The 13976-nt window shown below is 46.2% G+C and overlaps 1 long non-coding RNA gene across 1 annotated transcript in view; it reads right to left on the bottom strand.

Moving 5' to 3' along the window:
* Nucleotides 1-2242: 2242 nt before the first annotated feature.
* Nucleotides 2243-13976, bottom strand: part of LOC142818755 (uncharacterized) — a 32011-nt gene continuing 20277 nt past the window's right edge. Inside the window, exons 2-3 of the long non-coding RNA XR_012896410.2 lie at nt 5124-5305; nt 2243-3753 (exon numbers count right to left, since the gene is read on the bottom strand). This is a non-coding gene — a long non-coding RNA (uncharacterized LOC142818755). The remainder of the gene's footprint in view (nt 3754-5123; nt 5306-13976) is intronic.

Raw genomic sequence — 13976 nt, 5'->3', positions numbered from 1 at the left:
GTATTTTTGTTGAAACCATCTGGCAACCCTAACAATGAGGGAGCCCAGGGAGATTTTCATACGCCAGCCGCTGCCTACCAATGAAGAGCCGCCTTGGATATTTCCAAAGATTTGGCGACGTTCAAGGAATCGGATACAGTGCGAGGCAATTAAGCATGTAATCTCGTCTGCGATTCTCACCTGGGGTCATGGGGCTGTTACTGTGTGTGAATACAGGAGCCGCTGATAAATGAATCCTTCTCTCTGAGCCCCTGCAGCTATTTACACAGGGCAGGCGTGCTCTTTACACATGCCGAGCGGGGTGTGGCTAGAGATCAGCTCAGCTCGTGCTGTGTGGACTCTGGACTTACGAACTGGCTCCGAACCATCCCAGGACTCAGCTGCCTTTAGTTTTTGTGCCCCGCTCTGTGAGGGAGCTGGGGCCTGGGTGGGGCCTCTCTCTGTGTTTAAGATGAACGTGATGTTTGTTTAACACGTGGGGCCAGGTGCAGCTGACCTGAAAAGACTGTAGCTCTTACCACTCCCTTGTGCATTACTCGGCTCCTGCCGCTGTCGAGGGCAGGCCACCCCCTGTGCTGTGTTAGAGAAGCCGGAGGGGAACTGTGTAGGGATGTGAACCCTTAACTGCTGATGCTTACTGGGTACAGGTTAACTGGCACTCGGGAGCAGCCCCCCATCCCCAGCCTGCTGCAGCCCTGCAGGGCTTGGGAATCCCCCCCCCCCCCGCCCCAGATGGGAGGGCCGGGACCAGGAGCCTAGGAATCCAAGAGTGGGGCCAGCAGCAGCCACCCTAAATGTGGGGGGAGGCAAGTGTGAGAGTGGGCAGGAGCAGAAGCTGCCCCCCTCCCCCCATCCTGCAGCTGGGATCCCACTTAATCGGTGAATTGATTAACTGGGATTTTCCATCCCTATAACTGACCCTGGCTGCAATCGTTATACAGACAGGTCCCAGCCTAATGCAGGGACATCCTGGCGCTCACTTGTAGCCCCCATGCGGGCACTGGGAAGAGGCAGCGCGTACGAGCTCTGCCTGGCCATGCAGAAGCCCCGCCTGACGTTGCAGCCTGCGCCGAGCCTGTTACACTGGGTTGGGGGCCAGGTTGCGCTGCTGGGACGGAGCCAAACGAAGGGGTGAGGCCCGGGCGGTTGTTCCACCTCAGCTGATTCTGGGGGCTAGAATAGTCCCTTGGGTTCCTATGCAGCTGGTGTGAAGCAGGTCGGCCTTGTGCCGTGCACTGGGGTGGCCCCTTTTGCGCCATCCTTCCTGAGCTGTGTTGCGGGCGGCTTAGCCACAGGGCTGCTGAACGGGCCTGCCGACGTGTGGCTAAAGGGGGCACTTGCAAAGGGGCCTGGAGCTTTTGGCCATCGTCACTCTGTGCTGTGATAAGGGCTGGGGAGGAGGGCCCAACGCTGTGTTCTGGGAGGTGCTAAAGGCTGACTGCCCTCGGCTCCGCCTCTTCCCCCAAAGCCCCACCCCTTTCTCCCAAACTCCACCCCTTCTTCCCAAGGCCCTGCTCCTTCCTCCCAAGGCACCACCCCTTCCCCTGAAGCCCCATCCCTTCCTCACAAGGCACCACCCTTTCCCCTGAAGCCCCACCCCTTCCTCCCAAGGCACCACCCCTTCCCCTGAAGCCCCACCCCTTCCTCCCAAGGCACCACCCCTTCCCCTGAAGCCCCACCCCTTCCTCCCAAGGCACCACCCCTTCCCCTGAAGCCCCACCCCTTCCTCCCAAGGCACCATCCCTTCCCCTTAAACCCCACCCCTTCCCCTGAAGCCCCACCCCTTCCTCCCAAGGCACCATCCCTTCCCCTTAAACCCCACCCCTTCTTCCTGAGGCCCCGCCTCTTCCTCCAGAGGCTCTACCTGTCCAGGGCTGCAGAGCCACGCCAACCACACCTTGCCCCCAGGTCCTCTGAGACTGAGTCATAGGCTTTGGTGCAGTCCAACTCTCCGGGGACAGTTCAGGTTTCCATTACATAGAAGGAAAAGCCACATCAGCGACACTGGAAAGCTTGTCTGGTGCACGGGGCCAGCCACTGGTCCCTTTGCTCCCCTATTGCTGCTGCTGCCTTGCAATTCTGAGCAGTGCCTGCCATGGGATGGCGCCAGCGTGGTGCTGACCCTCTGCCGCTCTGTTCCTGGTCCGGTTTCTAAGCATCCAGAGCAGCCGCTACATGCAGGAGACCTCCCCCCGCGCCCCGCTGAGATGCGCGGCTTTATCTCCCACCCGCTGGAGGCTTCTGTTCTGACGACACGTGTGTGCGTGCCTGAGCATGTGACACACGTGAATGTCACATGTTTGTGCAAGGCGGGCAAGGGAGGCGAGGCGTGTGCATGCATCATGTGTGGCTAACCAGCATGTGCTTGCATAGGTGTCATGGGGTCATGTTCTGTAGGGGCAGGAAGGGGGATACTGACTTAGCTATTTCCCCTTTCTCTGTTCTGCCGTAGAATACACAGGCTTCCAGCGCCCCTGGGGGCCTGCCTCTTCCAACGCCCACAGCTGGGCTGGCAATGTGTCTTGTGGGCTGGCTTTGAGAACGCGGCTTTACAGCTTCCTTTCTAAGAGGTTTGATTTCTTATCCCTTCCCAGCTGGAAAAATCATAGACTCATAGAACACTGGAACTGGAAGGGACCTCACAGGTCAGCCAGTCCAGTCCCCGGCCCTCCCGGCAGGACCAAGCACCATCTACAGCTTGAGCTAGAAAGCCAGCTGGCTCTCGCTTTAGGCTGTAGAGCTCCCTTGTTCTTAACTCTTGCTGTAAGTGGTCTAAGTGCCACTCCATAGGCCAGTGAACCACATTAGGTGCGTGGGTTACATCTACTCATATCAACGGACTCTCGGGGTGATTTTTTAAAAAAATACGGGAAGCCCGAGGCTTATGGAGAGGCGAGGAAAAGACTCAGAAGTTGGGCTAACCAGATTTATTGTCATTAGTACTTTTTCCGGTGCCAGGTGGGATCATGGACAATGATAATCAAACCTGGCTCCCACACAGCACTTTCCTTCGTTAGATCTCAACCCACCTTGCAGAGGAGACCGGTGCGGTTATTCTCATTGTAGGGAGGAGAAACTGAGGCACTGGGAGGAGAAGGGACTTGCCCAAGCTCTGCCAGCGGGATGGTGGCCGAGGGGAGAACTGAATCCAAGTCTTCTGAGTCTCAGCTCAGTTCCCAAAACACCATAGGTGGCTGCAATTCCAGGAGAGAAAAAGCAGGATGTTCCATGCTGGAGCGACACTGGTTTGTGTCTGGAGTTAATTGAGCCCCTATATCATCCACTCCATTTGATGGGAGGGGGTTGTTTCCCAGAAAGAAATTTCTTTAGTGCCAGCATGGCTGCAAAATAGACTTGTCTTCTGAGTCTTTCTTCGCCTTACTCCAGCACAAGGACTTACTTTCACAATCACAGGCAAGCCTCGTGTGCCATTTATAGCTCTGTGTTTTGCTTTGTTATTTGCATTCTGCATTGAATGCCTTTATTTCAAAGGCAATAGTGACCAGATTTGTAAATTATTCCCAGCTACTATCTGTATCAAGCAGGTGAGTTCTTTCCCTGCCACCACTGGGGACTGTAACATCTATGTAATGTTTCTGGTCTCTGACCCTACCTCTGCTGATGTCCATTACAAATGTTTCGTTATACCATGGCATCCATGTTCCTCTGACAAGTATATTTCACGGGTCTTGCAAAGAGCTTCCTTAAAGAGGAGATTGTATTGCAATAAGCTGATCCGATGAGTTAAGTTCTCTGTGGAGGAAAGTGTGTTTATTCAGGACAGCATGTAAACATTGCTTAAAGTTAAGCCCACTGAAGTTAAGTTTTCATGTATAAAGCAACTCCGTTTCTGGCCTTTATGATTGCAGAGAAAAAAACCACACAATCCAAAACATTTCCCCCCCAAATCCAATGATTTTTAAGCCAAGCTCGTGATTTTTGAATGTTCCATTGAATTCACCGAGACTTAAGCACCCCGCTCAAGTGAAGCATGTCTTGAGTATGGCTGGACTTAAGCATGTGCTTAAGTGCCTTACTGAACTGGTGCCTAATTGAGTTAATAATGATTTGTTTGCAAAGGCAATCCCTTCTTACTGTCACTGACAGGCACTCAGCTCCTAGAAAGGAAACAATACTGTGACAGTCACAGATAAAAACCAGGCAGTTTATTTTAAAAAAAAGCTGGATTTTCATCCTTTTCAGTAAAAGAGGAAACTTGATTAAATTCTCTACACTTGTAAGCACCGTGCTTTCAAATCAAACCTGACATTAAATATGTTAGTGGGAGAGGAGTCTTAAATTTCCGGTACCAGAACTTGTTGTGATCCTCTGACCTGAATTTTCTGCCTTAATCTGCTTTATGGAACATGCCTGACCCTCGAACGAATATGAAATCCACACAAGAGCTAAGCTGTTAATGTAAAACAACAACGCAGCAACAAAACAAAGCAACTCTCTAAGAGACATGAAACCACAACCTAAGTAAACAGGGAGGCAGCCAGTTACAGGCATGTATTGTTTTTTAAAGGAAGAAATGTTGTTATTGAAAGTGTTAAAGAATCAAGCCTGGGACTAAGCCCAAAGCTACTGAAAGGGGCTTTTCATGCTACGCCCCCCCTGAAAAACTACAAGCCTCCCATAAGTCATCAGATATGGTATTGCAAAGGCATTCAGATGTGAGGTCCTGTCAAGCAATGCAAAAGCCCATGATGTATGGCCCAAAGGAGTTTATCTTGCTCTGGGAAAAAAAGACCTTGGAACTGACACTTTATATTTCAAAGCCAATAAAAACATCTTAAAATAACGCCCCCTCCCTTCCCCCAAGAGCAACTGACAGAGAGAGAGAGAGAGAGAGAGAGAGCAAGCGCAGGGGCCGGAGAACACTGATCACAAATGATTCAGTTTCTGGGTCTGAGAACTTTGTTGTGGGCCGTGCACTGTGAGTGATTTATAATTAACTCTAACATGGAGCATAAAATGCAGTGCTTTCATAACGTCGCTACAAAAATAACCCCATTCGCAGCGCTTGCAGAATTGGAAACAAATGTCCCAAGGAAAACAAGAAGTCTTTGCAGCCCTCCCCTTGTGTTAGAGAAAGGAACATACTGGAATTCAATCATTACCGCAAACGATGAGCCAATATCATTTGTCATGGGAAATTCATCTGGGTAAAGCAGGATTGCTCCAGTACTCCTCCATGGCGCTAACAAATAATTGTATTGAACTATCTGAAATTAAAAGCAGTTCAGTTTGTTTCTTCGGCTTTGGCAACTGCATTTTCTCTTCCATTTCTGGACTTCGAGGACTGAAAGTAAAAAGCAATACACTGAGTATCTACTTTTGGCATAACACAGCTAGTGTTTCAGATCAAGAGTCTTATGTCCTGGGTGGTCATCTCAGTGTTCTTAAATAATGGAACATGTAAAAACATCCGATGGCGCAAGTGATAGCAAAACGGGGCCCAATGGATTTTGGTTTAAGGGTTTAGTAAGTTCTGATCTGCCCCTTTGGTGAGTATTAACGGTAAGCACAGGAGTAGTCTCATTAAAGTGAATGGGACAACTCAAAGTCAGGCATATGCTTTAGCACCTAGCAGTGTCAGGGTCTGAATTAGGTTAAAATTTGAGAGACTGGTTGGCCCAAAGTAATGCCTTGGAAAATAACAGTAAGGATTCTGTGTTGGCTGAGAAAGTGAAAAGTTTCTCCACTGAAATCCTGCACAGACCATAACAGTGCTGCCTGTCTGCAAGAGCTAAGCACGAGTTTTGTGAAACTGGACATCTTTCTTACAGCCCCAGCTCTGAGAGTCACGGGAAGAAGAATTTCACTTTTCACTACAACTAAAGCGTCTAGCTCTAAGAGTTGTCCATAAAAAAGAATCCCCCCCCCCCGCCTTTTTTTTTTTGAAGCCTCATGATTTTTAAATGCTTTGGGAGCCTGAATCCTGCATTTTTGAATGCTAGAAGTTGGCAGTGCTGTAGAAATGAAATGGAAGGGTGTGATTCAAGAGAACAGCATGTTGCAGCTTAAAATTATTGACTGTTACTCCCATGGTTCCTTATCTCACACTCCTGACTTGCTTAGCTGTGTCTGATAAAGCCTTCCAGGCACAGGCTAAGTTCTCCACCGTGGTATTCTCTCCAGCTCCTCCAGGATTATTATGTCCTGTTACAAGGTACTCGACAGTTGTGCTAAGTGTTGTACAGAATGTAACTGAGCAAAGCATTTAGTGGTGTCCCACATGTGTATACAGCATCAAAGGCACAAGCTGATACAACCAAAGCTATGGCACAATTGAGCAAACACAAAGCTACACAGTAAAGGGAGGATAGAAAGTAAATATTCACGATAATAAATGCATCTTGTGATTCATATTTATATATATAGGCCATTGGATGATATAAAATACAAGTAAAAATGATTTTCATATATTACCCAGGGATCGATCGATCGATCGATCGATCGATCTATCTATCTATCTATCTATCTATCTATCTATCTATCTATCTATCTATCTATCTATCTATCTAATCTTTAAGTGAAAGGCATTAGGTAATGTTGTCAGTCATTATTTGGGTTCAGATAGTAACTTTTCTTTTCTTTTCTTTTCTTTTCTTTTCTTTTCTTTTCTTTTCTTTTCTTTTCTTTTCTTTTCTTTTCTTTTCTTTTCTTTTCTTTTCCAATAAGGACTCCAGTCAAATGCACCTCTTAGAAACAATATGGTCAACCTCCTCTGTCATTTCCCTCCACTGGAGGAAGTCTTAACAGCACTGTTTATTCATTAACCCCCCACCCCCGGCTTTGTGAGCATTCGTCCGCACCGTTATTGCAAAGTTTGATGGTTTGAAACCTAATTTTGATTCATGAGCTGCATCTCCATAGCTCGGCCTTTGTGGAGTTTGAAATCTGGCTTTTTTTTTAACCCATCCTCATGGACAGGTCATCAACCTATTGACCACGTCTGGAAGATTTGGATGCCATCCTATGGAGCAAGCACAAAGATGTCTCCCTGGTGGACAGACCCTTCAAAGTGGATTGAAAAAAAGTGAGGTTCATAACCAGGGTTGGCCTTAGGGAAAATGGCATCCTGGGCAAACTGGCATTTTGGCGCCCCCCCCCCCAGCATGGTGCCCCCCCCATTTCCCTTGGAAGCTGCTCAGTCCCTTGCTCCCTGGCATGCAGGGCTATCGTCTCTCCCCCTTGCAAAGGGAGTTGTCACAGCCCTTCTTGGCCAAGCCCTTTCTGTAAGAGCGCCATGCCCCCTATGTCTGGTGCTTGGCCTGCAGCTCATGGCGATCTCCCTGCTGTCGCCTGCGGGCTGCGTCTTGCCCATGGCCCTAATACAGCCCTCCGGCCGCTCCTGACTCGCCAGAGTGCCTGTTCAGATTGTGGTGGGGCTGGGGAAGGCAACTTGCACTGTGATTCCAGAGGAGGCCTATTAGGATGCGTCTACACTGCACTGTTATTCCGAGATAACAACGGGAGTGTCTACACAGCCATTCTGTTATTTCGAAATAAACAACCCCAGCCCCCTCTTACCACTGCCGCTTGGGCCCAGGTGAGAAGCACCATGGAGGATGCTGCTCCAGTGGGCACAGCCAAGGGAGGGGGCATGTCCCCCGGCTGGGGCAGGTCCAGGTTCATCTGTCCCCTGCACCCCCCATCCAGAGTGAGGAATGCAGCAAACTCTGCACTTTCCCCTTGCTCCCTGATGAGGGGAACAGCCAGCAATGTTCCCATATGAATCGGGGGGCATTTCAGTGCCTTCCACCCTCCCTAATGGGCATCGGGGGGTGTGTGATAGGGCTTGGGAATGGGGCACTCCTGGATGGCAGGTGGGTGCCCCCAGACAGCCCTTTCATCTGCTTGGTGATTCTGTCTCTTCTCTGTATGGCTTTATGGGATGCAGTCTCATTCCAAGCACATCCCATTTTCCTGGCACAGCCAAACTCTCGCCTTGCTTTAAGTTATGACGAGCGAAAGCTGGATACTGAACTTGGTGGTCCTAGAGCTAACTGTTGAGGAGGAATTCTTGAAGAAACAGACAGACAGATGGACACACAAACTCTCTCAAATATTTAGCAGATCCATAGTGTTTGGCGAGATCCCTTTGTAGCTTCTCTCAGTCACCTTTCACCTTAACTATCTTGAGTAATTTTGTAACATCTGCACATTTGGCCACTCCCAAGTCATCTTTTTTCCAGATCATTTAAGAATATACTGAATATAAGATCCTAGGATGGATCCTTGGAGGACCTTGCTGTTTATCTTTCCCCATGGTGAAAACTGACCATTTCTTCCTACTCTTTGTTTCCTGTCTTTTAGTGAGTTGCTGATCTATGAGAGGACACAGTCCCTTTTCTGCCATGATGATGGCTTGCTTTCCCTAAGAGCCTTTGGTGAGCGAAGTTGTCGAAGGTTCTCTGTAAATCCGCATGTGCTATATCCACTGGATCATGCTTGTTTGTACCCTAAAAAATTCTAGTAGATTGGTGAAGCATGATTTCTCTTTACACAAGCCGTGTTATGCTGACTCTTCCCCAACACGTCAGCTATGTCTACACTGCGCCTGTTTGGCGCAAGAAATATGCAAATGAGATGAAGTGTGGACTATTGCCATGTCTCATTTGCATAATTAATGAGGCTCCATTTTTGCGCAAGAGGCTTTTGCGCAAGAGCCGTTTTTCCTGGAAAAAAATGCGGAAGAATGGCTCTTGCGCAAGAAGGGGTTTTTGCGCAAAAAGGAGCCGTGTAGATGGCTCCTTTTTGAGGAAAAGCCTCTTGTGTAAAAATGGAGCCTCATTAACTATGCAAATGAGGCACGGCGATATTCCACGCTTTGCCTAATTTGCATATTTCTTGCGCCAAACGGGTGCAGTGTAGACATAGCCATCATGTTTATCTGCGTGTCTGGTAATTGTGTTCTTTACTATAGTTTCAATCAATTGGCCTGGTACTGATATCAGATTAGGTTTATAGGCCTGTAATTGCCAGGATCACCTTTGAAGGCATTTTTAAAAATCAGCATTTACATTAGCTATCCACCATCCATCTGATGTAAGCGATTGGTTACATACCCAGTTAGTAGTTCTGCAATTTCACATTTCACTTCCTTCAGAACTCTGGGCCGAGGGAGGGGCGGGGGAGGGAGGGGATATAATCTGATCCTGATTTATTACAGTTTCATTTATCAATTAATTCCAAAATCTCCTGACTCTGGGACAGTTCCTCAGATGTGTCACCTACTGCTATTCTCTTATTATTCTAGACATTTCTACCCATTGAGAATCGGTGGGGCAGTTTGATTCTTTTAAGATTTTTATTCTACTTGACTCTATGCTTTCTTTTACATGTAGTGCCCCTCCCCGCACCTACATGACCTACTCTGTCACCCCTAAACATTTTGTACCCTAGAATTACCATGGCCCATTGATTATCAGCTTGCCGCCAAGTTTCTGTAATATCTGTTATATCAATATTTTCCTTTAATGCAAAGCACTTCTAGCATTTGTAGACAAGCACTTACAAAATTTGTCACTTCTAAACCAGTTCCAGTTGTGATTAACTTTCTTTAAGAGATAGCAAAGCAGACTTGGATTCGAAGAATCCTTTCACGTATTAAAAGTCCCTTCTTGGCCTTCACATCTATGAATCTATGACGACGCATTTTTAGGGGTACAACACTGTCGCGGATGGCTAGCGGTTTGAAGTAGGTTTATATCGGGCAAACATACGGCATAGATAGAACTCTGATAAAAGCCAATAGAAGCACGAAGAGGCAGATTATTTCTTAGCCTTCTTGGAAGATGTGAGCTGGCAGCTTTACAGTGCTTTGGTTTTAGATGGTGTAACTTATTGCACATGATCGCTGTACATTACATTGCAGCCCTGTTAGTATAGAATGAATTATACATGCAGCACCCCCTGCACCGCTACATCCCACACCCATGCAACACCCCCCAGATTTTGGGCATCTTAGGCCATCAGCTGCCCAAACTCCATTGCCAGCCTGTGAACCTGCTCAGCCACCATCCCCTGGGACTCGACTGTAGGCCCCAAGGTCCCTCCTGGCCACCTGCTCTGCACCTGGGGACTCTGCTGCTGGCCCCAGGGTTCTGGCTGTGCACCCCATGTGTGGGGTCCCACTTGCCGGCCTCCCCACTATAGGGCGGTCAGGGACACAGAAGGAGTAAGGGGGATGCAGGTCAGCATCGCCCTCCCCCAAATCTGTTCTAGTGCCTTAGCTAAAATACCAGAGAGCTAAATCCATCACTGGTGTAACATCATCGATTTCACTGGTGTTCGTTGGTTCATGTTTGTCTGGCACGTTACTTGTTCGCAGTTGTGAGTGCCTCTCACTGGCAGAGGAGTTTGGCTTGCTCTAAACTGTGCATCACACATATAACGGAAATAGTGCTGGTTTATCCCAGAGAGTGAGATATGTATCCAACCCCTCTGGCTTTCTCAGAGCATGTCTTTGTTTTAAGAAAAATTGAGTATTGTTGAGAAAATCCAAGCGGGCCCTTCATTGCTCATCCAAACACAACACACATTTTCCGCTACAGATCAGTAAAAACCTTGGAGTCACAGATGGGGAACCACCCACGGAGAGTGGATTCATTTACATGAAACTAAATGTCACATCCTGGAGATATGTCCACTCAAGCGGGTAGAAAATTGCAACAGGGGTTTCCACTGGAAAATTCTGATTTGACCAAAGTGTGTTGTGCTACAAAGTAAAAGTGGAAATGATACATTTGAAACAAATTGTTTCTCTAAGGTCAAAGCAATTTTCACATGCAAAATTTTTCAATTTTGACTTTTTGTCTTTATTTTGGATGAAACTAAGTTTTGAAATGTTGGGATTTCTAGTGGCATTGAAGGTCATGAGTGAGCTTGTGACCCAGTTGAAGTCAATCTAAGGTTTGCCATTGACTGGGGGGGGAGGGGCAGGATTTAATTGCGTGCATCTTCTTACAGGATTTAAGTCAAATTGGTCATTAAAGTAGTATCTATCTTTCATTTATTGGATCAGCTGCAACTTACGGAAGAAATTCCATTTCAGGCAATTCTAACATTTGATCTGGGGCTATTGAAGCAGTTGGCAAACATTGGTTAATTAAGAATCACTTTGCATCTGAGGCTTTATATCATCAATTTTATAGGTGGGTAAACTGAGGCATACAGGAGTCACATCACACATGAATTCAATGGTTGGGATCAGTAGCAGGAGTCTAGACTCTCAGTCTCTTAGGAGAACAGAGAGATGATACTTTCCAAGAAAACAACAAATGATTTAATCTATTTATCTAATCAATAAGGCTTCAATTCACTCATCTCCAGAGGATCTGGACACCAGATAATCAGATCATACCTGTAATTTTCCTGTTCTTTTTGAGTTTTCAAGTGAACTTAGGTCTTGGATTCTGAAGTCTTTTGTCTAGCAACATCATAAGCTCAGGGTATGTCTACACTACAGCACTAATTCGAACTACTTAATTCGAACTAGGCATTACTCCTCATAGAATGAGGTTTACCTAGTTCGAATTAAGCACTCCACTAGTTCGATTTAAATTTGAACTAGCGGTTTGTATGTGTAGCCCCTATAAAAGTTAATTCGAACTAATGGCTGTTAGTTTGAACTAACTTTGTAGTGTAGACATATCCTCAGAGATGTTAGGCACAGCAGGGGGCGCACCTCAACTATGCGCCAACAACTTGTGTCAACACCCTGCCAGATGTTCCTCTGGATGTGTGTCTGGATGTCTCGGATTGACAGAACAGTCCCATCCCATGGATATCAATGTCACCAACCCGACTGCTGAGACCCAACTGGGTTGCTAATGTTGGTGCGGGTTTCTGCAGTAGGAATATATGACCAATTGGAATTGATAGGTTTTAACTAAACTTGAAATCCTTAAAAATGAGTTCTTGGTAAATTCATTCCTCTTTGGCTGTGCAGTGCTAAAATCAACTCTGGCGTAAATGATTTCCAGGGAGTTTTACCAGCTTACCTCATGGCAGAATTCGTTCATATTTCATTCCCCTATGGAAAATGATTCCTTCTGATTTGGACCCCAAAGATTCTTGTTCTGAAGCCATTAAAGGAGGAACTTGGCCGCAAAAGATCATGACAAACATGCCAAATAAAAATAACTTTTATTTTCCGTGCCAAAAACTGCAGCGCCATTTCCGGACCCTACAACATTCTAATAACAAACCCTGAAACAGATGATGCTAATACGGTGCATCGTTTGATGATACACATAAGCAATGATCTCTTTCAAAGAGACACAGGGATGAATAACACACAGCAATTGCCTTTCAAAAGAAAAATGCGGAAAAAGAAAGTGACATTATACCAGTGGCCATAATACACTAAAATTCCTGGACAGTGTGAGCTTAGGGTAACAGTGGAATAAACAGGAAAAAAATGTTTGGGAAGACAATGTGACATTGTCTCACATTTGGCAAAAATCTAATGATTTCCAAAGCTGGTATGAAAGATTTACCCTCCTTTTTTGGCATTCAGAATGACACCGGGGCTTTTTCTTGCCAACTAGAACATTCTTGAGGTGGGTTTTTTTTTCTTCACATGAAGTTCATTGTGATCCCATGCTTGCTATTGTCCATAAATTAATTTCTGGCACAACAAAACATTCTAGGAGAACCAATAAAACCACAAACTTTGAGTTAATTCGTTGTCATTTTTCTTTTTCCCCTCAAACCGTTCTGTGGGAAAGACTGGGATGGGGGAGGGAGGGGGTGGAGGAGGGGAGCATTAAATGTTTGCCGAGGTGCTAGCTTGGATCCATAGACTGAATTTGTTTCCAATTGGTCTTCCTTACTTGTCAGAGCACTGTAATTGCATTCAACATAACATAAGAACATAAGAATGGCCAGACTGGGTCAGACCAACAGTCCATTCTGCCAACAGTGGCCAATGCCAGATGCCCCAGAGGGAGGGAACACATCAGGTAATCATCATGTGATCCCTCCCCTGTCACCCACCTCCAGAGAAACAGAACCTAGGGACCCCATTCCTATCCAGCCTGGCTAGTAGCCATTGATGGACCTAATCTCCATGAAACTATCGAGCTCTCTTTTGAACTCTGTTAAAGTCCTAGCCTTCACCATATCCTCTGGCAAGGAGTTCCAGAGATTGACTGTATGTTGAGTGAAGAAAAACTTCCTTTTGTTTGTTTTAAACCCGCTGCCTATTAATTTCATTTGGTGATCTAGTTCTCATAGTGTGGGAATAAGTAAATAACTTTTCCTTATTCACTTTTTCCATACCAGTCATGATTTTAGAGACCTCTATCCTATCCCCCCCTTAGTCTCCTCTTTTCTAAGTTGAAAAATCCAAGTCTTTTTAATCTCTCTTCACATGGGACCCGTTCCAAACCCCGAATAATTTTTGTTGCCCTTTTCTGAACCTTTTCCAAGGCCAATATATCTTTTTTGAGATGAGGCAATCACATCTGGACGCAGTATTCAAGATGTGGGCGTACCATGGTTTTATAGAGAGGCAATAAGATATTTTCTGTTTTATTCTCTATCCCTTTTTAAATGATTCCTAACATTCTATTAGCTTTTCTGACTGCTGCTGCACACCGAGTGGATGTTTTCAGAGAACTGTCCACAATGACTTCAGGATCTTTCTGTAGCTAAATTAGTCCCCATCATTTTGTATGGATAGTTGGGATTATTTTTTCCAATGTGCATTACTTTATGTTTATCAACATTAAATTTCATTTGCCATTTTGTTGCCCAATCACTGAGTTTGGTGAGACCTTTTTGAAGCTCTTCACAGTCTGCTGTGGCCTTAACTTGAGCAGTTTGGTATCGTCTGCAAATTTTGCCACCTCCCTGCTTACCCCTTTTTCTAGATCATTTATAAATAAGTTGAATAGGATTGGTCCCAGGATAGACCCCACTAGTTACCTCTCTCCACTCTGAAAACTGACCATTTATTC

This window comes from Pelodiscus sinensis, chromosome 16 (genome assembly GCF_052426305.1).
Source record: "Pelodiscus sinensis isolate ZL-2025 chromosome 16, ASM5242630v1, whole genome shotgun sequence".
Classification (NCBI taxonomy): domain Eukaryota; kingdom Metazoa; phylum Chordata; order Testudines; family Trionychidae; genus Pelodiscus; species Pelodiscus sinensis.
This window is presented reverse-complemented; position numbering and strand designations above follow the sequence as displayed.